A 27,305-nucleotide genomic window follows, 5' to 3' on the forward strand; every position below is an offset into this window, starting at 1 on the left:
GTCCCAGGGAAAGAGTTCATTGTCCCAAGAATGGACGGCTGTACCCAGAGTCTCCAGGGGATTGGGGTGGCCAACCAACTTGAGTCAGGGCTCTCGGCATATCCATGGGTTCCTTCTCTTTCTTGTCCACACCCCATTTCTCCATCCTTGCCCTGTGGGCACAACTCGCCCTGCGGCAAGGAGCACTACCTGTGGCAATGAAGAGGCCAAGCCGCCACCTCCATGCACCGACCCAACCCAGCTGACCCTCGATTTCATCCTCCAGACAAGTTCTGAGCCCCAGGCTCATGCTGGGTGCTGAGGAAGTGAAGCTGAGCACCACACAAGCGCTGCCATCAAATGCTCTCAAGTGGGCGGCCTGAGCCAGGCTCCAAGTTGCCCACTTCGGCCAGGAGCTGCCCAGCCCCACCACCACCACCACCACCACCTCCAGGGAGGGCATAGGGATGCAGTCTCCTCCCTGGCAAAACCTACTGGGAGGCCCTAGAGGGGTTCATTCACTGAATTGGGGGTGGGGAGGACAACCTTGCTGCTTCCTCGACTCACCAGCACCTAGCCCCCCCACCAACACCTCCCACCACGTGCACACATGCTCCTCTCTCCATGAACTGGAAGGAGGGTGGAGGCATAGGGGGTCAGGTTCAGCTTCAGAGTGGAGTTATAACAGGTGGAGTGGCAGCTTGCTTTATGGAAGACAAAGCAGGACTTTGATGTTAGTTTGAAGGGGGGAGGGATGCCTGAGGATTAGCCTGGGACCTGGGTGCTGACTGAAGGAAAGAGTTGTGGGCAGATACACCCAGACCTCCCAGAAACACCAAGGTGTCTGAGGGAACCACGTCCACTTCTCTGCTTTCAGAATCTTCCCCTGCTTAAAAATCACCATTGTCCTTAGCAGAAATGTCAGTTACTCCCCCACCCCTTTAACAGGCTCTCATGCTCTGCCCTGTGAGATTTCTAGGGCAAGCCTTTATTTGTGCAAATTAGGGAGGGGGAGGTGTGTCAGTGTCTGAGAACAAGTGCCGCCACTGGGGAGAGAATGTCAGTAGTGCACCCAGCAGAGCTCACACACTACCATGTGCAAGGTAGTAGGCTCAAGCCCCTGGTCCCCACTTATAGAGGGGAAGCTTCATGAGTATTGAAACAGGCTGCAGGTCAGTGTATTTGTCTGACTCTGCCTCTCTCTCTCTTATCCTTGCTCTCTCTCTCTCTCTCTCTCTCTCTCTCTCTCTGTGTCTTCCCTTCCCTCTCAATTTCTTCTCAAACAAAAGAGGGAAAAAATAGCCATCAGGAATGATGGATTCATTACTCAGACATTGAGTCCCAGCAATATCTGTATGATAATTAGAAAAAAGAAAGTTGCATAACAGATTCTAGAAAATCTTTGTCCTGAGTTCCCCTAAAGTAGCCTGAGCTCTGAGCAGCCCAAGTCAGGGTTCAGTCCATGGGCCGGCATGTGGCTGCCTGGCAGGTTTATTCCAGAGAGACACCATCATCCTAGGGAGAAGTCAGTCTTGGGGATGGTTCCAGACCCTTGAGCCTCTTCTTCCCAGAGGGGAGGAGGGGTTATAAATAGCCCTACCCAGTGACAACAGATCCCACACCCCGCCTGCTCAGGCCAGCTGGTCCCTCCTCTCCTGCCTAAGTTCCCACAGTCTTTGGTGCTATGAGGGGGAGGCACCCACCCACAAAAGGGGCAGGGGACCAAGTCCTTCAGGCCCCATCGGAGTGAGTGGCCTCCAGGGATTGCAGCTGTCACCCATCACAGTTCTGTTCGCTTTTCTGAGTGCAGTGGTGAAGAGGATCAGAGACGAGGCCAGCAAGACTCTGAGGACAGGCTATTACCCCAGTCAGCCGCCAAGCCCCAAAGCTACATGCTCAGCTTGCATGAATGCAGTGAGTGAAGGCAGTGGGACAACACTGTTCCCCACTCTGCCTCACTGTTCCCATCTGCAACACAGACAGATAGCTGAACAATGCACTATTTGGGGCTGCCAAGCTTAGCACACAAAGGGAAAAGGAACTTTCAAAATGTAAGGATGTTTGAGGGTTAAGTGGTAGATCTTTGACCCAGGCTCAAGACCCTGGTCCCCCCAGCAGGGAGGGTGGCTTCATAAGCAGCAGGGCATTGCTGCAAGTGTCACAAGTATCACTCCTCTCTGCCTCTCTCCCCCTCTCTCACTTTCTGTTAAAAAAAAACTGTGTATATATATATATATATATATATATATATATATATATATATATATATATATATGGCAGGAATGGTAGAGCTGTGCAGGCACTGAGACCAGAGATAAAATTGATGGACAAAAATAAACAAATAAATAAATAAATATCTCACTGTTTTGCCATTTTTTTAACTTGGTTTCTTCTACAGAAGCCCAAGCACAGTTATGAGACATTGAGTTCTATTATCTTATGAAAGCCGACAAGTTATGTCAGCCTTGAATTCCTCATATCACATAACCTAGAAAGCTGTCAAACAAAACACTATCTCCAATAAGTCATGTCTGACTGATAGTTTTATACACACCACACTCTGACTTATTTTGATTCAGCATGATTCTGTTGGGCCTGGTGGTGGCACAGCTGGTTAACTGCACATATTACCATGGACAAAGAAGCTTCGTGAACAGTGAAGCAATGCCGCAGGTATCTCTCACTCCTTCCCTCTCCTTCTCAAGCCTCCTTCCCTTTCAATTTCTCCGTCCTATTAAATTAAATAAGTTTAAAAAAACATGCTTCTTCTGAATTGTACAGAACACTGTAAACTGGAAGGTAAGCTCAGCCCTAGAAATATGCATATTTGGGGGGCAGCGCAGTGGCACACCCGGTTAAGTACACATATTACAATGCTCAAGGACCCTATCTAGCCCCCTTTCCTCTCAATTTCTCTCTGTCATATCAAACTAAATAAAGTTAATAAAATAAAATATTTTAAAGGAAATTTTTATGTTTGGTGAAAAAAAGTTCTCTCAGTTTATCATTTAAATCCTTCTCAATGAAACTAGTAAGAAACAAGTGGCAAAAACCTAAGTGGCCAACTTGCATTTCTATTTAATTAAGACATTTTGTTTGCTCAATAAAATACAAGCATTAAAAAAAAAACACTTACTGAAAATCCACTCACTGAAGCCTAATAGCGATGTCAAATACTCATAACAACATTTATTCCAACACCCCCAGATAACTGCTCATCTTTCTCGCGTGGTATCCACAACAGCCCCGCATTTGTGTCCAAGTGTAATTGATCCAGAATTGGGCTCCCTTTCAAAAATATCTGTAAAACCTAATTGCCAAGAAAACAAGAGTTCTGGCATCGTACAGAAAGTGAGTGCTTTATAGTGAGACAAGCTGAAAACCGTCCTGCGTAGCCAAGGCCCATTATGCTACAAAAGGAGTCAGAAGGATGAGGGGTGAGGAAGTCAGGGTAGTGTCAGGCAGAATCCTAAGTGACCACCCATATTCTATTCCATTTTATTTTATTTATTTATTTTACCACCAGAGTTATTGCTGGGCTCAGTGCCTGCAAAATGACTCCACCAGACGCAATGGCCCTCTATTCTCCAGTTTCTTTGACAGACAGAGAGAGAGAGGAGAGACACCTTGCAGCACCGCTCACAGCTTTCCCCCAGCATGTTGGGGCTGGGTTCTTGAACCTGGTTCCTTGCATGTGGTAACATGCACGCTCTAGTCTGCGAACCACCACCTGGCCCTCAGTCTCAATTTTTTTTTCTTTTAAAAGATTTTTATTATCTTTATTTATTGGATAGGGGCAGTCAGAAATCGAGAGGGAAGGGGGAAATAGAGAGGAAGAAGGACAGAGAGACCTGCAGCACTGCTTCGCCACTTACAAAGCTTTCCTCCAGGAGTCAGGGAGCACAGTTAAGCGCAGTGGCTAAGTGGGGCAAAGCACGACGACCAGCTTAAGAATCCCAGCGTAAGAATCCCAGTTCGAGCCCTGGGCTCCCCACCTGCAGGGGAGTCACTTCACAGGCGGTGAAGCTGGTCTGCAGGTGTCAATCTTTCTCTCTCCCTCTTTGTCTTCCCCTCCTCTCTCCATTTCTCTCTGTCCTATCCAACAATGATGACATCAATAAAAACAACAGTAACTACAACAAGAAAACAACAAGGGCAACAAAAGGGAATAAATATATTTTTTTAAAAAAGCTTTCCTCCTCTGCAGGTGGGGACTAGGGCTCAAAAGTGGTTTCTTGTGCATTCATGTACACTCAAGCAGGTATGCCACCATCCAGCTCAGATTTTTTTTCTAACCTTCGAAGATACAAAATATGCCATATTCATTCCCAAGTATGGATGTAAAAAGAACCAGATAAAGAGACTATGATGGGTGTGGGGTGTGACGTTGGTAACATTTCTGAGGCAAGACCTTGGTGAGGGAACTCTCCCACCCTGTCCTGTGAGGTGATGACACTTTATTCTCCCTGGACCACTAACCCCCGTGGCCTGAGTTTCCTTCCTGGGCCAGAACTGAGTTTACTCATCAATGAGATGACTGTTCTTTTAACCTCAGGGGTCTCTTTCCTTTTCAAAATTCTGTGACCTTCTTTATTTAAAGGGGGGCAGGTGGTGGTGCACCTGGTTGAGTGCACACATTACAGTGTTCCAGGACCTGGGTTCAAGCCCCTGGTCCCCACCTGCAGGGGGATAGCTTCACGAGTGGTGAAGCAAGGCTACAGGTGTCTCTCTGTCTCCCCCTCCTCTCAATTTCTGGCTGTCTCTAGCCAATAAATAAAGATAATAATGAAAAATTAAAAGTCACTGTCAATGGCAGTTCTTCAAAAAAGTATTTTATTAACATGGGAGATGGCGGGGGGAGGGGGGAGACGGGGAGGAAAAGAGAGAACCAGAGCAGCACTCTGGCATAAGCTCTGTCAGGGATAGAACTCCAGACCCCATGCCCTTAAGTCCAAAGTTGTAGCCACTGCCAGGCTGGCTGTGACCTGCTTTCAAGCAGAGTGCAGAGCTCAAGTAGCTGCAGGGGTGGGAGCAAGAGGGAGTGCAAGAATGAAGGACTGAGTGTTTTCAACTCTCACTCGCTCGGATTTCTGTACTAACTTGCAAACCTGGTATCAGACCAGCCCGGGATAATGATTTCTTTCAGCGCAGAAAGGACCTACGGGGAGGTTCTAACCTCACTGCCCTGGTTTCTTCATGCCCGCCAGGGAGGGAAGGAGAGGCCGCGCCAAACCACTGGGCTCCTGGAAGCCTCTCTCCTAGAGCTGAACACAGTGCATCTCCTAGGAGGGGTCTCCTCTTCCCACCCGCTGAGGCCCCAGCCCAGGCCTCATTCCCGGGCAAGCAGACAGGGAGCACACTCCACCCATTCCAGGCTCCGCTGTCCTTTCCCGGCCGCCAGCTTGGGCACCAGCCTCCACCCTGCCTGCACCCTTCACCTTGCAGATCCCACTGGGAAGGGGTGTCACGGCCACTAGTCTCTTCTTGCGCTCCTCCTAACGAAGTCAGACCAGCAGCCCGAATAACAAAGCAGCACAGCGGGCCCCCGACGATTCGCTTGCAAAGCAGCCGGAGCCGCGCGCACCTCCAGCCAGCCGCGCCCGCATCCAGCGCGCGCACTCAGGGACCGACCCCGCGTGGCCAGTGCGGGCGCCGGCGACAGCTCCCCGGCCGCCTCCCGGAACTTTCCGGAGCCGCCGAGCCACCGTGCGCGCGCGCCCATTTCCTGCAACCCTTCGGTCTGACAGTCACTGGGGGTGCCTGCGAGGGCGCCCCTCGGGTGGGCAGGACCACCAAGCCCTGGGGCCGCGTCGCGGCGTGCAGGATACCGGGCTTTTCGGTCCCTTCTGGAATCGCCAAGGTGAGGCGGTGCGAGGGGACCGGTGGGTGCCGACACACCGGGCACCCGGCCCTCTCTGAAATGCGCCCGCGCCATCCCGCCAGAAGTGCGGGAAAACTTTTGGCAGAAGCCACCTGTGGCTGCCGGCGGGCCTGGCCGCGCCGCGCCGCCTCACCCGGACCCCCGGGCCCCCGCACCCCCAGAAGTTCCCCGGCTTCGCTCGCCACTTGGCTCCAGGCCGCGGTGCCAGCCAGGAGGCGCGGCGCCCGCTCGCTGGCTCGCTCTCCCCGGCTCGCTCTCCCTCCTCCCGCAGCCTCCCCCGCCTCCTCCAGCTGCATGGCTGCCGCTCCGAGCCCCTGAATGGCCACCTCAGCCCCCCGCCTGCCGCCCCCGCGCCGGGGTCGCCTCCAGCCCAGCCGAGCCCGGGGCGCGCGGACCGGTCGCCGGCATCCTAGCAACAGCCGCGCCGCCGCCCCCCGCACCCGCGCAGCGCAGCCGGCCCACCGCAGCCCGCGACCCCCCGACCCTCGGTGGCGACCGGCTGCGGGCGGACCGCGACCCGCGGGCCCGGCGCGCGCGGCCACTCACCTCAGCGCGCCCCCCTCACTTGGCTCCGCGCCTCGGGGCTCGCGTCCACCGGGCGGCCGAGCTCGCTGCGCTCCGGGCGGCCAGGCGGCTGTCAGAGTCTCGTGGCGGGGCCGAGCCGGCGAGTGTGGAGCGGGCGCCGGGGCAGCTCCGCCCTCCCGCCCTCCCCGCGCCCCGCCTCCCGTACCGCGCCTGGCAGCCCCGCGCCCCGCGCCACCGGCTCGGGGGCGCACTGGGCGGAAGGGCCCGGATGTCTGCGGTCGCCTCTCGCGGCCCGCCCCCGCCCGGACGCCCCCTGCCCGGCCGCCACCTGCACTTGCCGCGCCTCCGCCTCCTCTGCGCTGCGCTCCAGCCCTGCGCGCACGGGGGGCAAGGGGACGCGGGGGGCACTGGGGACAGCAGTGGGGCCGGGCTCAGCCCCTCCGCCCGGGGCTCCGCGTCTTTTTCTCGCTCTCTCGCTCTCTCCCTCTCTCTCTCTTTCTGTCTCTCTCTCTCTCTCTCCCCCTCTCTCTCCCCCCCCCTCTCTCCCCCTCTCTCTCTCTTTTCTCCGTACCTCCTCCAGGATTTAAAGGGACAGCCCCGGCCGAGGCGCGGGGCCAGGCGGCCGCCGTTTCCCCAGTCTCCAGACGCCCTCTGCGGCCCGACCGGACCCGCCGGCTCCCGGAGCGCAGGCTGGGCCCAGAACGCCGGGTATTTTTAGGTTCGCGCACCTCGGGGCAGTGGGGCGGCCCGACTTGGCCGGGGCGGGCGGGGCGCGCGGCTATTTTTACAGCGTCCTACGGGGGAGAGGAGGAGAAAAAGTCAAGGGCTGTTTTCCCACCGAGAGGAGGGGGCGGCCCCGAGAGGACCGCCAAGTTCCCGGGAACCCCAGCGACACCTCTCCCCAGCAGAAGCCGCAGGCGGGTAGCACTCCGGGGCGCCCCCATCCCTGCAAGCAGACCCCTCCCGGAGGACTCTGGGGCGCGGGGCGGCCACCCTGCGCCTGTAGGGTCCCTGGAGCCCCGCAAGTTAGGAGCCGGTCCCCGGCATCCAATCACCCGTCTACACTGCCAGGGGGCGTGTTCTGGGGAGGTTGGTCTCGCCGAGCTCCTCTAAGCCCCTCCCACTCTGGCCAGTCCCCGCCTGTGAGTGAGCGGTTGCGAGAAGGGCCCGCGAGCTAGGGGCTTAGCCCAGCCAAGAGCCGAGCAGAGCAGAGGTGTCCCTCGAGGCCCAGTCTGAGACGCTATAGGGGACCAATGGTCAGTCAGATGTGCTGGCCGCGGATAGGCCCTGAGCTCACTGGAGTGAGTTACCCCTCTGCCGTTTGCAACCCAGGCTTCCAAGCTTCTGGGTGACAGAGGGACCCTTGCCCAGCATTTGTGACTCCAGTGGGTCCGCCGCGGTGCTCCTCCCAGAATGGCAGGGAAGTTTGCCCTGCTAGGTTCCTGTCCCCATTATGACCATTTTCTAATTAAAGGACAGTAGGGCCGCTGCTATCTGGGTGGTGTCTCACTGTGGAAGACTCTCACCAAAATTAGTGCGTAGACCTCTTTGCTTGACACGTGTCCCGCTATTGTGTATGTAGTTGGGACTTTAATATCTTTTCATTCATTCATGAAGTAAACCCACAAGAGGCACCTCGTCTAGAGTAGAAAAGATAAGGAGAATGCAGCAGCTCGGTACTAGGCACAGACAGGGGAGGCACATGAGAAATAGATGGTCACATTCCATTTGCCTGAGAGGCATAATGTTTCCTGTAAGTCAGTGTCATCCATTCAGCAGTTAGAACAACCACTTTAAAAGCCCTTCAAGGGCTGGGGACATGTAGCATAATAGTTACTCAAAGGTCTTGTGCTTGAGGTGGTAAGGTCACAGATTCAATCTTCAGCAACACCAAAAACCAAAGCTGAGCAGTCCTCTGATCTTCTATCTCTTGGGGACTGAGAGTACAATGGAGGAAAAAGACTAAAGTTGGTAAGAGTGGTGTGTCAACACTTATCAAAAAGTGCCAAGAAATTGTACTCATGTACCAAAAAATGCATTGTAAACCTTTATTTTCCTAATAAAATGCTTTTTTAAAAAATAAAAACATATATATATATATGTATATATATATTATAATCACTTCAAGGTGCATGGAAGTCTGGAAAAGTCTGCCTTGAAAAGTAAGATTTCCAGATTCCAAATGTCATGTTTCCGAGCAAACAGAGAATCCAGTGGCAAAGTAATGTCCTAGCTCTAGGCAACCCTGGGAGTCACTGCCCTCCTAAATTAGGTTGTCTGTCTCAGTGATAAATTAGGTTGTCTATCTTGCTTCCTTTCATTATAGGGTCTTCAGCAGTCTGGAGTACTGCTGACCCAGTTGATAGGGGAATTTCTCATCTCAGCCAGAAAAGGTCTGGATGTGCTCTCAGGGACTGGTTACAGGATGCAGCCCTGAAGTAGGATGTGGTTTTGGAGGTGAGGACAGCTCCAGCCTGAGGAAAGGGTGAGCTGTTTGAGAAAGGAAACTTGTAGCTTCTTCATTCTTTCTGTCTTTATTTTTATTATTTATTTATTTATTTAAGAAAGGAGACTAACAAAACCTTAGGATAGGAGGGGTACAACTCCACACAATTCCCACCACCAGATCTCCGTATCCCATCCCCTCCCCTGATAGCTTTCCTATTCTTTATCCCTCTGGGAGTATGGACCCAGGGTCATTGTGGGTTGCAGAAGATGGAAGGTCTGGCTTCTGTAATTGCTTCCCCGCTGAACATGAGTGTTGACTGGTTGATCCATACTCCCAGTCTGCCTCTCTCTTTCCCTAGTAGGGTGGGGCTCTGGGGAAGCAGGGCTCCAGGACACATTGGTGGGCTTCTTCCTTCTTTAGCTACAGTATATATGGCTTCAGATCCACAGCTGTAGGAGAAGGCGTTCATGTTCCCGAGCAGTGAGAACCCAAGCTTCTCAGCCTCATCTCCATAGACAGAACATGTTATAAACATAGGGGCAATCAGGTGGAGGGGCCAGGAGAGCACACATGCTACCACGTGCAAGAACCTGGGTTCAAACTCTCAGATCCCAACTTCAGGGGAAGCTTCACGAGCAGTGGGGCAGTGGTGTATGTATCTCTCTCTTTCCCTCTTTCACTCTCTCCCCTGTCTCTCCATTCCTCTGTCTCTATAAGTAAAAGAAAGGAAAGAGGGGCCAGGTGGTGGTACACTCAGTTAAGCGCACTTATCATCATGTGCAAGGACCAGGGTTCAAGCTTCCACTTCCCACATGCACAAAGGTTGCTTCATGAGTGGTGAAGCAGGTCTGTAGTTGTCTTATCTTTCTTTCTCTGTGTGTGTGTGTCTCCCCTCCTCTCTCAATTTTTTTCTGTCCTATAAAATAAAAATAAAGTAGAAAGGGGGAAGAAGGAAAAAAAACAGCCACCAGGAACCATGGATTCATAGTGCCAGGACAAAGGCCCAGCACTAAGCCTGGTGGCAGAATAAATAAATAAATAAATAAATGCAAGGAAAAAGAAGGTGGTGGGAACCTGGAGCAGTGGATTCAACATGCAGTCAAGAAGACTCAGCAATAAGCCTGATGCCAATGAATGAATAAATGAATGAATGAGTAAATAAATAAATAAACAAATCAGGATAACACTGGGCTACATTTGTGACACAAGAGGATATTTTTTAAGAAAACAGCTATTACTGTGATTCCACCTTGACCTCCCTGGGCAGATGACTCACCAATATGTCCTGGAACCTCACCTCTCCAGAGCCCTAACCAATAGGGAAAAATAGAAACAGGCTGGGGGTGTGGGTCCACCTAGCCCAGTCTGCTTCAATGTGACTTAGACCACTTGGAAGCAATTACAGAAATCAAACCTTCTACCATCTGCACCCCATAAAGAATTTCAGTCCATATTCCAGAGGGCTCTGAATGTCAATTCCATCATGACCTGAAGAAAGAAGGGAGGAAAAAAGAAAAAGGACACTCAGAAATAGGTGTGACTTAAAAAGGAAAAGAAGGCAGGTCCATAGAAAATAATGAACAAGTGTATATCAGTATAGATCAGTAGTTACAGAAATAATAGTCAACCCGTATCTGTGACTTTGGGAAAATTAATGCAGTTTCCAGTGGAGGAAGTGGAGACACAGAACCCTGGTGGTGGGAATAGTGTGGAATTATACCCATTATATTTTTTAAAATATTTTTTAATTTATTTATTATTGAATAAATAGAGAAATTGAGAGGAGAGGGAAAAGTAGAGAGGGAAAAGCACTGAGAGATACCTTCAGCACTGCTCCACCACTTGTGAAGGTTTCCTCCTGCAGGTGGGGACCAGGGGCTTGAACCAACGTCCTTATGCACTGTAATGTGTGCACTTAGTTAGGCACACTACTGCCTGGCCCCATCCCTGTTACCTTATAATTTTGTAAATCACTAAATTACTAGTAATAAAAGAAGAAGAAGAAGAAGAAAACAGCAATTAGGGACCAGGCAGGGGTGCATCCAGTTAAGTGCACATGCACAGACTCAAGTTCAAGCCCCCAATCCCCATCTGCAGAGGGGAAGTTTCACAATCGATGAAGCAGTGCTGCAAGTTTCTCTCTTTTTCTATCTCCCTTTCCCCCCTCAATTTCATTCTGCCCCATCAAATTAAAAAATAAAATAATTAAGGAAGGAAGAAGGAAGGAGCTAAACACTCCAAGTGTGACTTTTTTTTTTGTAGTCTTTTTCCTAAAAGACGCATAGGTAGCAATTAATAGATGCTAACTGAAAGACTGGTAAGCCTAATGATCAGAAAGACGAACCAAGTGTGGTAATGAAAGGACAGAACTCCAGCCAGCTTTGTTTATATACAGTGCACTTGTTTCTGCGTAAGAGACATGGTAAGCTCTGCCATATATAATAGGATTTAGGGAGTCGGGCAGTAGTGCAGCGGGTTAAGCGCAGGTGGCGAAAAGCACAGGGACCAGCATAAGGATCCCAGTTCGAGCCCCCAGCTACTCACAAGCAGTGAAGCAGGTCTGCAGGTGTCTATCTTTTTCTCTCTCCACCCTCTGTCTTCCCCTCCTCTCTCGATTTCTCACTGTCCTATCCAACAACAACAACAATAAAAAACAAGGACAACAAAAAGGGAATAAGTAAATAAATAAAAATAATAATAGGATTTACTGACTCCTGCCAGACTCTCCTAGTTGCCAGTGCTGTAACTTGGAAAAGCATTTGAGAGAAATGCCTCCAAACCCCAATGCATAGAAAGGAGATAGTGCTAGGAGTTCTCTACCCCCTCCTGGGAGTTAGGGTGGCCACTTGGAAGATATCAGTGTTGCCATGAATAGCCTTCATTAAGGCGTCATTACTCTGTGTCAAGCATAGTCCAGAACCTTGTAAGTTAATGCTAACTACTGGAATACATTTTACAGAAATAATCATGGAATCTGGGTTCAAATATTTGTCTGTCTCCCAAGCAGGGTACAAAGTGGGTTACTGAAAAGGAAGAGGAAAGAGGTAGATATTGACAGAACTCCTACAAGATGCAGACGTCATGCCTTGTAGCAAGTTCTTGATGAGTCTGTCATCTGTACTGTCAGGACCATTTTGTAATGGGTAACCTGATGTCAGTAGCTGTGGTAATGAGGTGGATCCCATAGTGGGGAACGAACTGTCAGAGGGAGCTCTGGGGAGCAGAGTTCAGGAACTCAGGAGCACCATCACCCCTACTCACTGGTGCTACTTCTAGAGGAAAAAGAAAAAGACCAATGAAATCTAAGTTGATGACAATTGCAACACGAACAGTGATCTAAGTCACACTGAAGCAGATTGGGCTAGGTGTAATCTCACATGAAAAAGGTGATCTTAGAGTCAACTCTTTAAGTTTGGGGGGATTATTTCTCTGTTGTTTTGTTGTTGTTGTTGCGTGTTTCTGTTTGTTTCCTTTGAAGTTATTTTATATTTCCAGAAAAGATACAAAAATAGTGTAAAGAATTCCCATATATCTGCATCCAGATTCTCAAATGCAAACACTCCCCATATTTGCTCTATCCCCCTCGCTCTTGTCCTCCTCACCTCTCTCTCTCCCTCTCTCTCACTATATATATGAAATATACATATATATGAAATATATATATTTCATTTTCTTTCTTCTTCTAAAGACAGAGAAAAATAGAGAGAGGGAGAGAGCAGGAGACAGAACTGCAGTGCTGCTCCACTGCTTATGAAGCTTTCCCTCTGCAGGTGAGGACTGGGGTGCTTGAATCCTGGTTCTCGTGTGTGGTGATATATGCACTCTACTGGGTAAGCCACCCTCCAGTCCCATACTTTTTTTTTTCAAAATCATTTGAGAGTTGATTCTTGTACTGATAAACTTTTCAGTGTTTTTGAATGGCATAGACAGCCTCTTAAATAATAATCAAAATCAAGAAAGTGTTATGATACTATTAACCAATTGTTCAATTTTTGCCAGTTGTCTCACTAATGTCAAAAAAGAAGACTAAATTGTGGTCAGGATCTACCCCATGGTTACAGATTGCATCCACATGTTATGTGTCTTGGAAGGGATATTCTTAACCATTAAAAATGGTTAATTCTCATTTCATATTTTAATAACCTTCACATTTATTCCTCAGATCTAGTAGTAGAGATTCTTTCCTTGTGAAGAGACTGGATACAAGCTCCTCTAGGCCTTGTTTCTGGTGTGTCTGAGCCCTTGGGCTCATCTTGAACTTGTCAGAGTCCAGTTGTAACAAGAATCCTGCTAAGTCAACAAGAATCTAAGTTAATGAGGATCCCCCGCCCTGGATATCTGACCTCCCTTAATATCTGATCAAACTCTTCATCTGACCCTTGATATCTGATTGCCCCCAGCCTGCTTCTAACATTCCCATTTGATCACATTAGCAAAAGTCCGTTCATCTCTCTTAGTCATTTTCCATCCACTGGTACCTACCCTTCCTTGGTTATAAGTCTCCACCTTTTCTTGTTCAGCATGATCTTTCTCCCTGTGCAGTACCTCATTTGCAATAGTCTGGAATAAAGTCTTCCTTACCTTCTTAGTAAGTACCAGAATAACATTGTCTTTACCAGGACAAAAGAAATATAGAGAAAAAATAAAATCCATCTTCACTCACCCACCAGATATAACCCATACTAATTCTTGGTGTTTTTTTTTAAGATTTATTTCTTTTATGGGGGGGGGAAGAAAGGGGGTGCAGAGCTGTGTTCCAGCATATGAGTTTCCAAGTCTGAACCTGGAGCCTTGCATATGCAAGGAATGTATTCTACCTGCTTTTCCAACCCTTAGCTACAAGCCCATTTCTTTTTCCTTTTCTTTCTTTGTCCTTTTTTTTTTTCTTCTTCTTTTTTTTTTTTTTTTTGTCACCAGTGTTATTACTGGGTCTTGGTGTCTGCACTATCTACTGCTCCTGGTGGCCATTTTTTTTTCTTTCTATATATTTTACTTTATTTTGATAGGACAGAGGGAAATTGAGAGGGGAGCAAGAAATAGAGAGGGAAAAGACAGAGAGAGACCTGCAGACCTGCTTCACCACTCGTGAAGCACACCCCCACCCTTGTAGGTGGGGAGCAGGGACTCAAACCCAGGTCCTCTCACATGATAATGTGTGCCACCATCCAGCCTCTTTTTTCTTCCTTATAATGCATGTGTGTAATCCAAGCCTGTGACTACTGTTAACTTCCTCTAGAAAGCAATGATATGGAAGTTGTTTTCACGTCCTCCAGAGATTCTTCCTCCTCTGTATTTAGTGTACCTTTTGTTGTCCCTGCTTGGCTGTCACTCACCTGGCCCATTAGGTCCTCACCCAAAACTTTAAGTTACCCTTTTTCTCAAAAGCATGCTGCCTTCCCCAACAGCCCTTAGGAAAAAGGTGCTATGGCAGACCAGGCCCCCAGAACCTTCTGTTCTTTAGTTTGTCACATGAAGGCCTACAAAGACTTACTGGGTTGAAGTGGATCAAAGGAATTAAATCTTAAGACCAAGCTTGAAGATGTGCATGAGTCTGTCTTCTGTTATCTTCCAGGAAAGAGGAACCAGGGAGTCAAACCCTTCATGTTGGGTTCCTTAATGGTGTACCCTTTTCTAACCTTTGTCTATACTTTGACATGAATTTCCTCAGGGCAAGGGTTTTTCCTAAAATCCCTTCCCTGTGACCCTCCTGATTTAGGGTCCCCTAAATCTGAAGCCTCACTCTGGGGCATTTGTTTAGTCACCACCAACAGAGCTGGTCTGTGCTCTGACCAACAAGCACAGCTGAGCTTCTGAGCAAGCTTGGTGAGGTCCTCCGCCACAACCAGCCGCCTCCTGTCTGGGTTGCAGATGTTCTCTGTCCAGCAGTTTCATTTTAATTGTTGAATCAAGTGTGCTCACACTGCACACTTGCCCACACACCTCCTAAGAGTAATTCTTGCAAATGATTCAGTGTAAATCTAGGAGGGATCAGAAAAACAGTATGCCAATTCAAATTTTGCAAAATGTCTAAATACCACTTGCTTGCTTTCATGCACTCCCTCCCCACGAGTCTCCTTGCTCTGCCCTCCTACCATGAAAGCTGAGAAGTGACCTATCAATGAACTAGGCTCCCCACTCAGATATCCCATTGTTAGTCAAGCACCAGATCAGGAAGGCACATTTACCCTGAGGCTGTGACTAAACCAAGAACTCCCTCCCTACTCAGAAGGATCTGGAAAGAAAAAAGGGAAAACTGCTTTTATGTACAGCACACCAGGCAAATATTTGTTGTGGAGTGACTGTCTACATAAACAATTCAGATTTCAAATGCATCACGAGCCACAGTACAGGAGCCACAGCCCATGCGAAGTAGAACGATTCAAATAATGGATAGAGAAGAGGTGTTTACTTGCTTGTTTGTTTCACTGGTACATGTAGATGGTTCATAGTATCTAGGCAACATTTCTTCCTATTCAAGTGAGGGGGGAAAAGCTTTTCACCTTTATATGTTTATTACCAAATCAAATACACTGTTCTTAGTTGATTTCCTATCTCTCACCTGAAAAGGGGACTAGGCCGTGGCACACCTGGTTGAGTACACACATTACAGAGTGCAAGGACTTGGGTTCAAGCCCCGAGTCCCCCACTTATCCAGGGAACAGTTCATTTAGGGAAACAGTGCTGCACGTATCTCTCTTTCTCTCTCCCCCTCTCTACCCCCTCCTTCCCTCTCAATGTATCCCTGTCGTATCAAAATAAAGAGACAGGAAAAGAAATAGCCATTGGGATCAGTGGATTCAAAAAAAGAAGGAAAGAAAGAAAGAAAGAGAGAGAGAAAGAAAGAAAGAAAGAAAGAAAGAAAGAAAGAAAGAAAGAAAGAAAGAACTGGGGGAAGGGAGAAAGGGAAAATATAAAGTGTAGCAGCACTGTTAGCATTCATAATGCCATGACTCTTCAACACCTGTCTGTATGGAAATGCTATAGCTCTTCTTGTCCTGAGATTCCTTAATTCCATTGACTCATAACATTGCATCATCCTCCCTTGGATTGTGAACATTAGCTTCCAATCAGTGACTTTCAAAAGTTGTGTCTGTGGGGCCAGATAGTGGCATACATGTTACCATGCCCAAGGACCTAGGTTCAAGCCCCCTAGTCCCCATCTGCAGGGGGAGGCTTCATGAATGGTGAAGCAGGTCTGCAGGTGTCTCTTTGTCTCTCCCTCTCTATTGCCCCCTCCACTCTTAATTTCTCTGTTCTATTTAAGAAAAGAGACGTTGTGTCTGTGCTTCATTGACAAAAGAAAGATGCCTACAGGGCATGCAGGAAAATGTGAATAATCATCCATGCTGAATTCACTACTTGGATTTAGATAGTATTGACACAAAACAATACATCTTTCACCCGTGTCTTCTCTTAAACTCTTTAATCAGTTCATTTCTAGAGTGAACCCTCTTTCAGTGTTGGCCAGATCCAGTGTCTTGAGTTGAAGAGTGTCTCCCCCTAAAGTTCACAGCCACTTGGAACATGTGTTTGTGACCTTATTTGGAAGCAGAGTCTTGACAGGTGCAGTCAAGTTAGGATAATATCATGCTGGATGAGGGTGGGGTCTAAGTCCAATGAGCAGTATCCTTATTTGAGAAATCTGGGGACACAGATACAGGGCATAATGCCATAGATTGATGGAGGTAGAAGCCGGAGGGATGAATCTACAAGGCAGGAAACACCAAGGGCTTCTGGCAACAAGAAGCTAAGGGACATACATAGAACACACATTCTCACATGGTGCCTCCAAAAGGAACCAGTCCTGCTAACACCTTAATTTTATATTTCCAGTCTTTAGAGCTGTAAGAGAGTAAATTTCTGTTCTTGGACACCATGCTTATAACAACCCTAGGAAACTTGGACACCAAACTCCACCAGTAGAAAAATAAACTGGGAACCAGTGGGTGGAGTGAGATGAACCACATCTACCTATCTCTGTCCAGTGTGATATAAGACTGGCCTAGAAAAGTATGACATTGGGAGTTGGGTAGCAGTGCTGCGGGTTAAGCGCAGGTGGTGTGAAGTGCAAGGACCGGCATAAGGATCCCAGTTCAAACCCTGTCTCCCCACCTGCAGGGAGTCACTTCACAAGCGGTAAAGCAGGTCTGCAGGTGTCTATCTTTCTCTCCCCCCTCTGTCTCCTCTCCTCTCTCCATTTCTCTCTGTCCTGTTTAACAATGACGACATCAATAACAACAACAATAATAGCTACAACAACAATAAAAACAACAAGGGCAACAAAAGGGAAAATAGGGAGTCGGGTGGTAATGCAGCGGGTTAAGAGCACGTGGCACAAAGCGCAAGGACCGGAGTAAGGATCTCGGCTCTCTCACCTGCAGGCGAGTCGCTTCACAAGCATTGAAGCAGGTCTGCAGGTGTCTATCTTTCTCTCCTCTCTGTCTTCCCCTCCTCTCTCTATTTCTCTCTGCCCTATCCAGCAACAACAACATCAATAACAACAACAATCATAACTACAACAATAAAACAACAAGGGCAACAAAAGGGAATAAATAAATATAATGGAAAAGAAAGAAAGAAAAGTATGACATTATAATATCAGTTGGAGGTAAGAGAGGACATTGATGAGCAAAGCCCATAAACATTTATGTGTCCTAGAGTCCACCAGAATAAATAGCTACTGCCTCTCCTAAAGGAATTTATTTTTTTTAAATCTTTATTTATTTATTGGATAGAGACAGCCAGAAATGAAGAGAGGAGGGGTAGATAGATAGACAGAGAGACACCTGCAACACTGCTTCACCACTCACAAAGCTTTCCCTCTGCTGCAAGTGGGGAGCTGGGGCTCAAACCTGGGTCCTAGCACATTGTAACATGTGCACTCAACCAGGTACACCACCACGCAGCCCCTTGTATAGAAATTTCAGACCTGTAACACAGAACTTACTGAAGACACAGGATGTCTGCTCTGAATGCCAGCGTGGGGACAACCGAACAAAGGACATCAGCTATCAGACTTATTAACCTGTGGTGGCCTTATACAGCTATAGCACCATGGCTTGAGCACATAAAGGTAGAACTGATGTGCAGACACCACAATGACCCAAGTCCAAAGGTCAGCTCTTAAGCAGTGGACCATCAGTAACCAATATTTCCAAGCTCACCTTGTGTCCATAAGAATCATCCCATTAGTATATCTGTACCATTTTGAGGACTCTATATCACATGTATTTACAAAGCAAATATCAGGCTCTGGCATAAAGGCCCAAGGATGACTTTATAAACTTGAGTCTTGCTATTTGGGACATCTGGTTTCCCACACACATGGAATTGGAGGGCAGGGGTGTGGGGAGAAACAGGATCTGAGAATTTCACAGATCTGAGCTAAATTGGTTAAGTCATGTACCCAGTTGACCCCAGGTACATGAAGGAACTTTGAAAATTTCAGTGAACGTTCTCCAAAATGTGTAACTTCTGAAGCTCGAGGATGGAGCAGGATTCCACTTTTGTGAGATTAACAGTAATTCCTCTTTATCCAAACCTTGGTCTGGGTTCTCTCAGTTCTCAGTCTGGCCTTGACCTATTGAACCCAGTTTTAACAAAAAATCCTGGTAAGTCTTCATATCTGATCAGCCTTGGTATCTACTCAAGCTCCTCATATCTTGCACCTGATATCTAAATCCTAGGCTGCCTTTATTTAGCAAGAATTCTATTAGGTCAGTTTAGCAATAATAATACCCCCCTTAATATCTTAGTATGACTTCTCAGTGCCCCCCCCCAACAGCTAACCAAGTTCCTCTAGTAATTTTTCATCCAGTGAACCCTTTCAGCTATTAATATATGTCCCCATCTATCTTTGCTATATTTGGAGTTCAGTTCAATTCTATACAGAACTCTTTCTCCCCCAAATACTGAATGATCTCAGTTATGGGACTTAAGAAACATAACAAGTGAGAACTTCTGGCGTTGTGGCTATGGAGTAGCAGCAGTCCTGTTCTGCTTTCCTCAGTCAACCAGTTAAAGCAATGAAGATCACTTGAATATGCAACCAAATACAACCAGGTCCTCTTATAAAACTCAACAAGCCACAGATGAGTACAAACACTCGTGGCTTGTGGACAGAATGGGGGTGAGGGAGTGAGTCCCAGGTCTTACTAAAAGGTCTTACTTAGGGATGGCTGGTGTTAGACCGGAAGTTTGGCAGTGAGGCTCACCAGTTCAAGTTAAAGAAACAATGGCTAAGTAAATAAATAAAGGAAGGAAGGAAGGGAGAGAGAGAGAGAGAGAGAGAGAGAGAGAACCACCTAAGCCACAGGTAAGTACAGACAAATGTAGCTTGAGGACAGAAAAAGGGTGTGTGTGTGTGTGTGTGTGTGTATGTGTGTGTGTGTGTGTGTATGTGTGTGTGTGAGAGAGAGAGAGAGAGAGAGGTAAAGAGAGAGAGAGAGAAAGACTCTTCTAGGACTAAAACTCAGTGCTCAGAGATAGTAGGCACAAAATTCGATTGGTGGCTGAGACACACCACTTCTGGGTCTGAGTTTTAGCCACAAAAATGTTGTGATGCTGCACACTGGCTCACAATAGGAATTTGGATACACTTAGCATGCAGCTAACATTAGGCTGACTGACAGACTTAGGTAAACCAAGTGATTTAACTTGTAGTTGACTAGTTTTTGCACTCATTCCGGGATCCCAGCTCGTGGTTGGTAAACTTAGCTTATAAGATTTTCCTCTATGGCCATAATGAGTAACCTATATCTCTGCCAATAATTGCCTATCTTGCTGTACCTGAAATATACTGTCCATACTACTGTACTGCCATATAATAAACTTTGATTGTTTAGTCCCTTATTGCAAAGTCCCTTATTTTTAAATCGCAATACAAAAAGACTGTGGAAAAAAAAAAAGCACCTAAGAAGTCACCAATTTACAACTGTGACTTCTTGGATCTCCACTGCTGTTGCCCCACAGAGGCTGGAACAGCAGCAGGGAGGCCCTATGTTGACATCAAGGTCACAGAGCCACCCAGTAACTCAGGATAAAATCTCCCCTTCCTGACCAAGAAATACAAATAGGGAAATTGAATGCCTTAGCCACAGCGCCGTCTGCTGACACAACAATGAAGTCCACACTAAATAAGGAGACTGAGAAATATACAGATAGCAATAACAAAACCCCCAAATGACCAGACAAAGTAGATGTAGAAAAAATGATGGAGATAGAATTCAGAAAAGTCATTATAAAATCAATTCAAGGAACTAAAGTTAAGATCCAGGAACTAAGTGATCATTTTACCAAACAATTCCAAAGTATGGGGGGGGGGACTCCTCCAAACAGAGCTGCAGGGCCTAAAGGACACTTTGAATGCAGTTCAGGTTGAGGTAAAAGGTCTGGGAAGTAGACTTAACCAGGTAGAAGAGAGAAAATCAACAGAAGGCATAACTAACATACCCTGTGAATTTAAAACTTTTGGAGAAGAAAGTTTTAGAAAAAAAATGAAGCGCTTTTCAGTTAGATAGCAAATTCCATCAGAAAAACAAACACCAAAGTTATTGGGATCCCTGAGGAAGAAGAGAGAGAAAGAGTAGAGAATATATTCAAAGAGAATTTTCCATACCTGCACAGTGTTCAGAATATAGAAATCCAAGAATGTGAATGCACACCTAAATTTTTGAATCCAAAATGACACACACAAGACACATTACTGTAAAACTACCCAAAACTAGGGACAAGGAAAAACTACTGTAGACTGCCAAGGAAAGAAAGAAAGTCACATACTAAGGCAGAACAATCAGGCTTTCACTGGATTTTTTATCACAAACCCTAGAGGCAAGGAGGGAGTGGAATAGCATATTTAAAGGATTAAAAAATAAGAATTGCCAGCCACAAATTCTATATCCTGCTAAATTATCCTTCAAAGATGAGGGAGAAATAAAGATTTTTTTCAAACACTCAGAAACAGAAGCAATTTGCCATTACCAACTCTTTCATGCAAGAATTTCTTTTTTTTTTTTTTTAATTTTTTATTTAAGAAAGGATTAGTGAACAAAGGCATAAGGTAGGAGGGGTACAACTCCACACAATTCCCACCACCCAATCCCCATAACCCACCCTCTCCCATGATAGCCTTCCCATTCTCTAGCCCTCTGGGAGCATGGACCCAGGGTCGTTGAGGGTTGCAGAAGGTAGAGGGTCTGGCTTCTGTAATTGCTTCCCCGCTGAACATGGGCGTTGACTGGTCGGTCCATACTCCCAGTCTGCCTCTCTCTTTCCCTAGTAAGGTGTGTCTCTGGGGAATCTGAGCTCCAGGACACATTGGTGGGGTCTTCAATCCAGGGAAGCCTAGCCAGCATCCTGGTGGCATCTGGAACCTGGTGATTGAAAAGAGAGTTAACATACAAAGCCAAACAATTTGTTGAGCAATCATGGATCCCAAGTTTGGAATAGTGGAGAGGAAGTGTTAGGGAGGTACTCACTGCAAACTCTAGTGTAATCCTGCTTTCAGGTATATATTTTCATGCAAGAATTTCTGAGAGAAGTCCAACATGTAAAGTAGACGCAAAAAAAAAATCCCAACTTTTATTATTATTTTTAATTATTTATTTATTGGATAGACAGAAATTGAGAAAAGTGTGGGAGATAGAGAGGGAGAGAGACAGAAGGACACCTGCAACCCTGCTTCACCACTCATAAAGCTTTCCCCCTGCAGATGGGGAACAGGAGCTTGAACCTGGGTCCTTGCATACTAATGTGTATGCTTAACCAGGTGTGCCACCACCTGGCCTCAGGAGTCCCAATTTTTAATCTGATGACCAGTATTAAAGTAGACTAGAACCAGGAACACACAACAGAGAAAACCAGACACAGGAAAGGGGAGAGCAAAATAGAGTGACACAATCCAATGTTGGTGAACAGAGGCCAACTTGAAAAAAAACTTGTAAATATGTCTACAAAACAAGCAAAAATAACCCAATAGAAAATTGGGGCAAAGAACTAAACAGTTTTCTAAGGAAGAGATACACATGGCCTCCAGAGACATGAAGAAATTCTCCACTTCACTTATTAGAGAAATGCAAATTAAAACTACAGTGAGATACCACCTCACACCTGAGAGAAAGGCTCCCATCAGCAAACCAGGAAAGAACAGGTATTGGAGAGGCTGTGGAGAAAAGGCAACTCTATTTTACTGCTGGTGGGAGTGCACACTGGTTCAGCTCCCTTGACTGTATGAAGAGTCTTTAAACAAGTGAAAATGGAATTACATTATGACCCAGCAATACCACTCCTGGGCATTTATCTAGCAGGCACTCAAGCACTAATTAGAAGGGACATATGTACCCCTATGTTCAGGGCTGATTATTCACAATAGCCAAAGAGTGGAATCAGTCTAAATGCCCATCAACAGGTGAGTAGCTAAAGAAGTTATGGAATATACATCCCATGGAATACTAATCTGCAGTCAAAAGGAAGATATTGTATCCTTTGGGACAAAATGGATGGAAGTGGAGGTGATTATGCTTAGCAAAATAAGTAAAGAGATGAAAGACAATTATTAGAGGGTTTCACTCATATGTGGAATCTAGAGATCTGATTTCCATGAACTTGCCAAAAACAAAACAAAACAAAATTCAAATTAAACTGAAGCAAGAAAATTTTGTAATATTTATGAAATCACCATAGTTTACCTTTGTGAGCTGGGAGGGTGAGGATATACAGAACTTTGGTTGTGGGTGTGGTATAGTACTATATATTTTAGTCTTACAATTTTGTAACATACTATTGGTAACAAATAATTTTTAAAAAACTAATAAAATAAATATAACAAGGGAGGGAGCTGGCATACCCAGTAGAAGGTACATTTTACCATGTGTAAGGACCTGGATTCAAGCCCCTGATTCTCCATACACACAGGAGGGAAGCTTTACGAGTGGTGGAACAGTGCTGTTGATGTCTCTCACTCTCTTTACCTCTATATTTATCTATTTATCTCTATTCATATGTCTCACCCTCTATCAAAAAGGAGAAATTGAGGGAGAAAGGGCACAGAGACTGATAGAAAGAGAGACACCTGCAGTACTATTTCACCACCTGTGAAGCTTTCTCCTCTGCAGGAGGGGACCAGGGGCTTGAACCAGGGTCCTTGTGCATGGTAACATACACACTTTACCAGGTGTGCCTGACCCCTATGAATTTGTTTTTTAAAATATTTGTTTATTTATTAATTTATGAAAGAGAAACACCAGAAGCCCTGCTTCACCACTCATGTAGCTTTCGCCCTGCAGGTAGAGACCAGGGGTTGAAACTGTTTTCCTTGCACATGGTAATGTGCACTCAGCCAGGTGCACCACCACTAGCCCCTACTTTGTGAATTTGTGTAAGGAAGGAGATATGCTTAGGTGCACTTGAATCCACAACTTACACTATTACAAGTAGCCTGGATTATTTTTTAAGGATTAATTTGGGGAATAAAGTTGCTAGGTAGAAATATATATGCATTTGTAAGATTAAATAGTTGTTCTCAAATTGCCTGCCAAAATAATATAACAGTGTACACTCCTGCTGGAAGTATCTATTATATGAAGTAAATGAAAATATACTAGTCCCATAATTTTAAAATGTAGATCAAAACAAAGATAGACTGACATCAGTCTATCTATTCACACATCTATCATCTATCTTTGCCAAATTTGTTTTGATCTACATTTTGAAGTTATTGATGAGGCTGACATTTTTCCATGGACATTTTAGTCATTAATATTTCTTCTTTTGTTAACTACTTGTTTGTATTCCTTGCTTATTTTCTGATGGGGTTTTCATCATTTTCTCTCATTTGTAAGAACTCCTTTTCACATAATGAAGAAAGTAACCCTTTGAATGTTACATATATTGTAAAAGTTTTTACCATGCTGCCATTAGCTCTTTAATTTTGCTTATATTGATGTCTTTAATATTCTAAATTGCAAAGCAGTGTATTTTCTCTGTAAACATCTAATATTACAGAAGTGTATTAGGTTAAAATAATTAAATTCCCTTTCAAACCAGAAAACACAAGAATCTTACTCTTCTCCTGAGAGGTAGCTGATTTCCACAATGAATGACTTACCAAGTCCTTCCTCATGCATTTCTGCTAAGATTTCTTTTGCTGGATGGAAACCTTAAGCCTTTTTTAAGCTTTGAAGCATGACTGAGATGATCCACTCTGGTGTCATAGCAGAAACACTTCCCAAGCTCTAAAGTACATCTGCTCACTCCAAACATCGACTCACCCACGGTTTTCCCTTGTATGTTTATGACACCACTTTTTCACATTGATGTCTTTACTTAATAATCTAATAAATGAATGTAATTAATTCATGTTGAGAATAGCTTGGGGTAAGGAACTTACTGTTTTTCTAAATAGGTAGATGTGAGCAGCATTGAAAGCAAAAACCATTTCAAAGGAACAGGTATGAATAATAACATCCTAGTGTGGCTTTAACTTCAGAGGCTGATGTAGGAGAAATAGAAGATGAAAATGAAAAGGTGGGTGAGTTAAGGTGGGGGGGGGTTGAAATTAGGATTTCTGTTTGTAAGCAAGGAGAATGTCTAAGGAATTTGGGGGAGGGAGTAGGAGACAAGAGCCATTCCCTAGAGCAGTGTGGGGACAAATGGGACAAAATACCCTGAGGCCAAGGGATGGTGAGAAAGCCACTGCAGTGGCTCGCCTGCAGATGACCTAAGTCCATTCATAATACAGTGGGGTTAGAGAGAGGTGACGCTAGGTTCCCAAAGAGTCGGAAGAACTCTGGAGCAATTAATGCAGAGGGAAAGGAGGCAGGGAGTCTATTGTGACTTCAGAACTCTCAAGCCAGAGGAGTTGTCATGGGGACACAAATTCCTCCTTGTCTGGAGGGACTTCTGTTCTTTGCAGCTCTTCTGCTGTTTTTTCAAGAGACAAATGGAAGAGGTGTGCTTGTCTTTATTTTACAGAGAGGGAGATGGAGTTTGGGTGAGTCATGCCTAGGCTAGGAGAGACAGAGAGCTGGGTCCATTGGGTGGACCCAATCTGGAGAGTATGTGCCAAGGTGCTGGGGCTCTGTCATTTCTCTGAGGGTGGCAAGCTCACCTCACCTCTATGCACAGGTTGAGGGGCTGTGGGGTAACAAGGAGGGGGACAGGCACATGGTGAGTATGCAGAGGGCAACACAGGAACCAGCTAGATTTCCCTGTGAAGAGGTGCTGATGGGCACCAAACTCCCTAAATGGCATCCTCTTCCCAAATAAACAATTCTATGACACAATGTCTGAAAGCCCAGATTTCCCGTCTCTGTTGGCCCAGTGCCCTGCCTGCTGCAAACCTGGAGCCATCCACGCTACCCCCCAGCCCTCACTTCCTTCCAGTTCTGGGACTCGGGGGACATCTTGAGCTCACTGCACCTGGCCTGCTTGGCACCAGTTACGTAGAGAGGTTGGATGTTCTTCTGCCAAAGAAAACCCAGTGGCCAAGTCAGCAATCTGGACTTCCTCCAACAGGCTAGCTCAGTCATGCCTACCTCCCATTTTTGTTCTTTGGATAGGGGTGGGGTTTACCTGCATTTATGGGGTCCCCAATTCAAGAGACCCTGAGTAACATCCACCAGCATCAAAGTGACAGTCACGTTTTCCAGAGACCATGACTTCCTCTCCAAGGTGCACATGAGTAAGCAAAGAATGGAAAGGCCCCGGAAGTTTCTAACCTACAGAAATCTATTCATACTTCCAGGTTTATTTACTACTGTATCATCCACTCTGTGACTTCCTTTTTTAAAACTTTACGTATTTTATTTTAGTGAGAAATAGAAGGGAGCACTGCTCAGATCTGGCTTATGGTGGTGTCAGGGATTAAACTTGGGACACCAGAGCCTCAGACACAAATTCTCTGACTTCTTACCCAAGTTCCATAAAAAGTTACCAGGCAATATTTTCCCTATACACCCATAGAAAATGTGTATAGCAGGCTTTCAAAAAAAAAAAAAAGTCATTTCAGAGACTTGGTGGTAGTGCAACGGGTTAAACGCACATAGTATGAAGCATGAGGACCTGAAAAAGGATTCTGGTTCAAGCCTAAGGCTCCCCACCTGCTAGAGGGTTACTTTACCAGCGGTGAAGCAAGTATGCAGGTATCTACCTTTCTCTACCTCCATCTCCCCCTCCTCTCTCAATTACTCTCTGTCCTATCCAATAAAATGGAAAAACTGGCCTTCAAGAACAATGGATTTGTAGTGCAAGCACAGCCCCAGCATAACCCTGGAGGCAAAAAAAAAAAAAAAAAAAAGATTTAAAAAATGTCATTTCATTGTTGGCTTTAGCATTTTAACACTGGTGAGAAAAAACAGTTTGGTTTTTCTGGTTGAAAGAACTTTGTTGAAGACCTAGTTTTACCAGATGATGTTTAGCTTGAAGATGGAGTTTCCAAGAACCTGCCAATGATGTATAGCAAGGACTTGCTGTACAGTTATTAAAGTGATTGCTGCCTGAGGAGGTAATAGAAGGGTACATCTTTAGTACTTATTCTGAATGGCGGGTTGTGGGAACCTGGTTACTCTATAGGAAGGATGCTGAAGTCATATTGAGACACTCATAGTTTCCCATGCATCTTGCACTTGATGATCTCTTGTTTGGTAATAAATAAATAAATAAATAATTTATTTATTTATTTATTGTTGGGCCTTAAAGCCAGCCCCCCTGCTCTGCTTGCATAATCATAGTTTTGCCTGAAAGATCCTCACCACGTTATCCCCTCAGGGTATTGCTAATTCAGTTAAAACCATCACAACAGTTGCTAAGGATGCTTCCATCTTCTCAGCATGCCTTTTGCCTCTCTCCATCCCCTTTCCTGGCCAGTCCCTTTCCTCACTTGCCACTTCTGTCTTTACCCTATAAATCCCATTGCTGTTCTGGTTTCACCCCCTTTCTCTTCCGCATCCTGACCCAGAGAAGACTTGGAGAAGGGCTGGTGGGCATAGTGGGAGGCGGCCATTTTGCTAGCTCCACGTGGCCTAAACCATTGTGTTTACACCCAACTCTGGAGCATCCGCATGAGTAAAGATTTGTGTTCCCGCTCTGCCACAAGTTCCTGGTCTCTTCTCTCTCCCCCACGACACAACCCGACTATTTATTTATTCATTCATTTACTTATTTATTTATGAGAGATATACAGAGACAGAGACCAGAGCACTGATCAGTGTTGGCTTATGGCAGTGCTGGGGATTGAACTCAGGACCTCAGAGCTTCAGGCATGAAAGTCTTTTGTAGAATCATTATCTGTATCCCCATGCCTGGTAATATCTTTTTATAGTTTTGTTTATGTCTCCAAATTGTGTCTGCTTTAATAACTTGAAGGGAGGGGTGGTAGCTACATCGTGTGGAGGTAGGTCAGAATAAGTTATTCATTGGCACCTACAAATGTTTACTAATTTCTGGTGCAATTAATGACTTATGACCTTATTCCTG

General features: G+C 46.0%; 1 protein-coding gene across 1 annotated transcript in view; it reads right to left on the bottom strand.

Moving 5' to 3' along the window:
- The window catches only part of ZBTB7C (zinc finger and BTB domain containing 7C), a 384,832-nt gene extending 378,023 nt beyond the window's left edge, over positions 1 to 6,809 (bottom strand). The window contains exon 1 of the mRNA XM_060173838.1: positions 6,407 to 6,809. The gene's annotated coding sequence lies outside the window, so the exon portion shown is untranslated. The remainder of the gene's footprint in view (positions 1 to 6,406) is intronic.
- Between the last annotated feature and the right edge of the window lie 20,496 nt (positions 6,810 to 27,305).

The sequence above is a fragment of the Erinaceus europaeus genome, chromosome 15 (genome assembly GCF_950295315.1).
Source record: "Erinaceus europaeus chromosome 15, mEriEur2.1, whole genome shotgun sequence".
NCBI lineage: Eukaryota > Metazoa > Chordata > Mammalia > Eulipotyphla > Erinaceidae > Erinaceus > Erinaceus europaeus.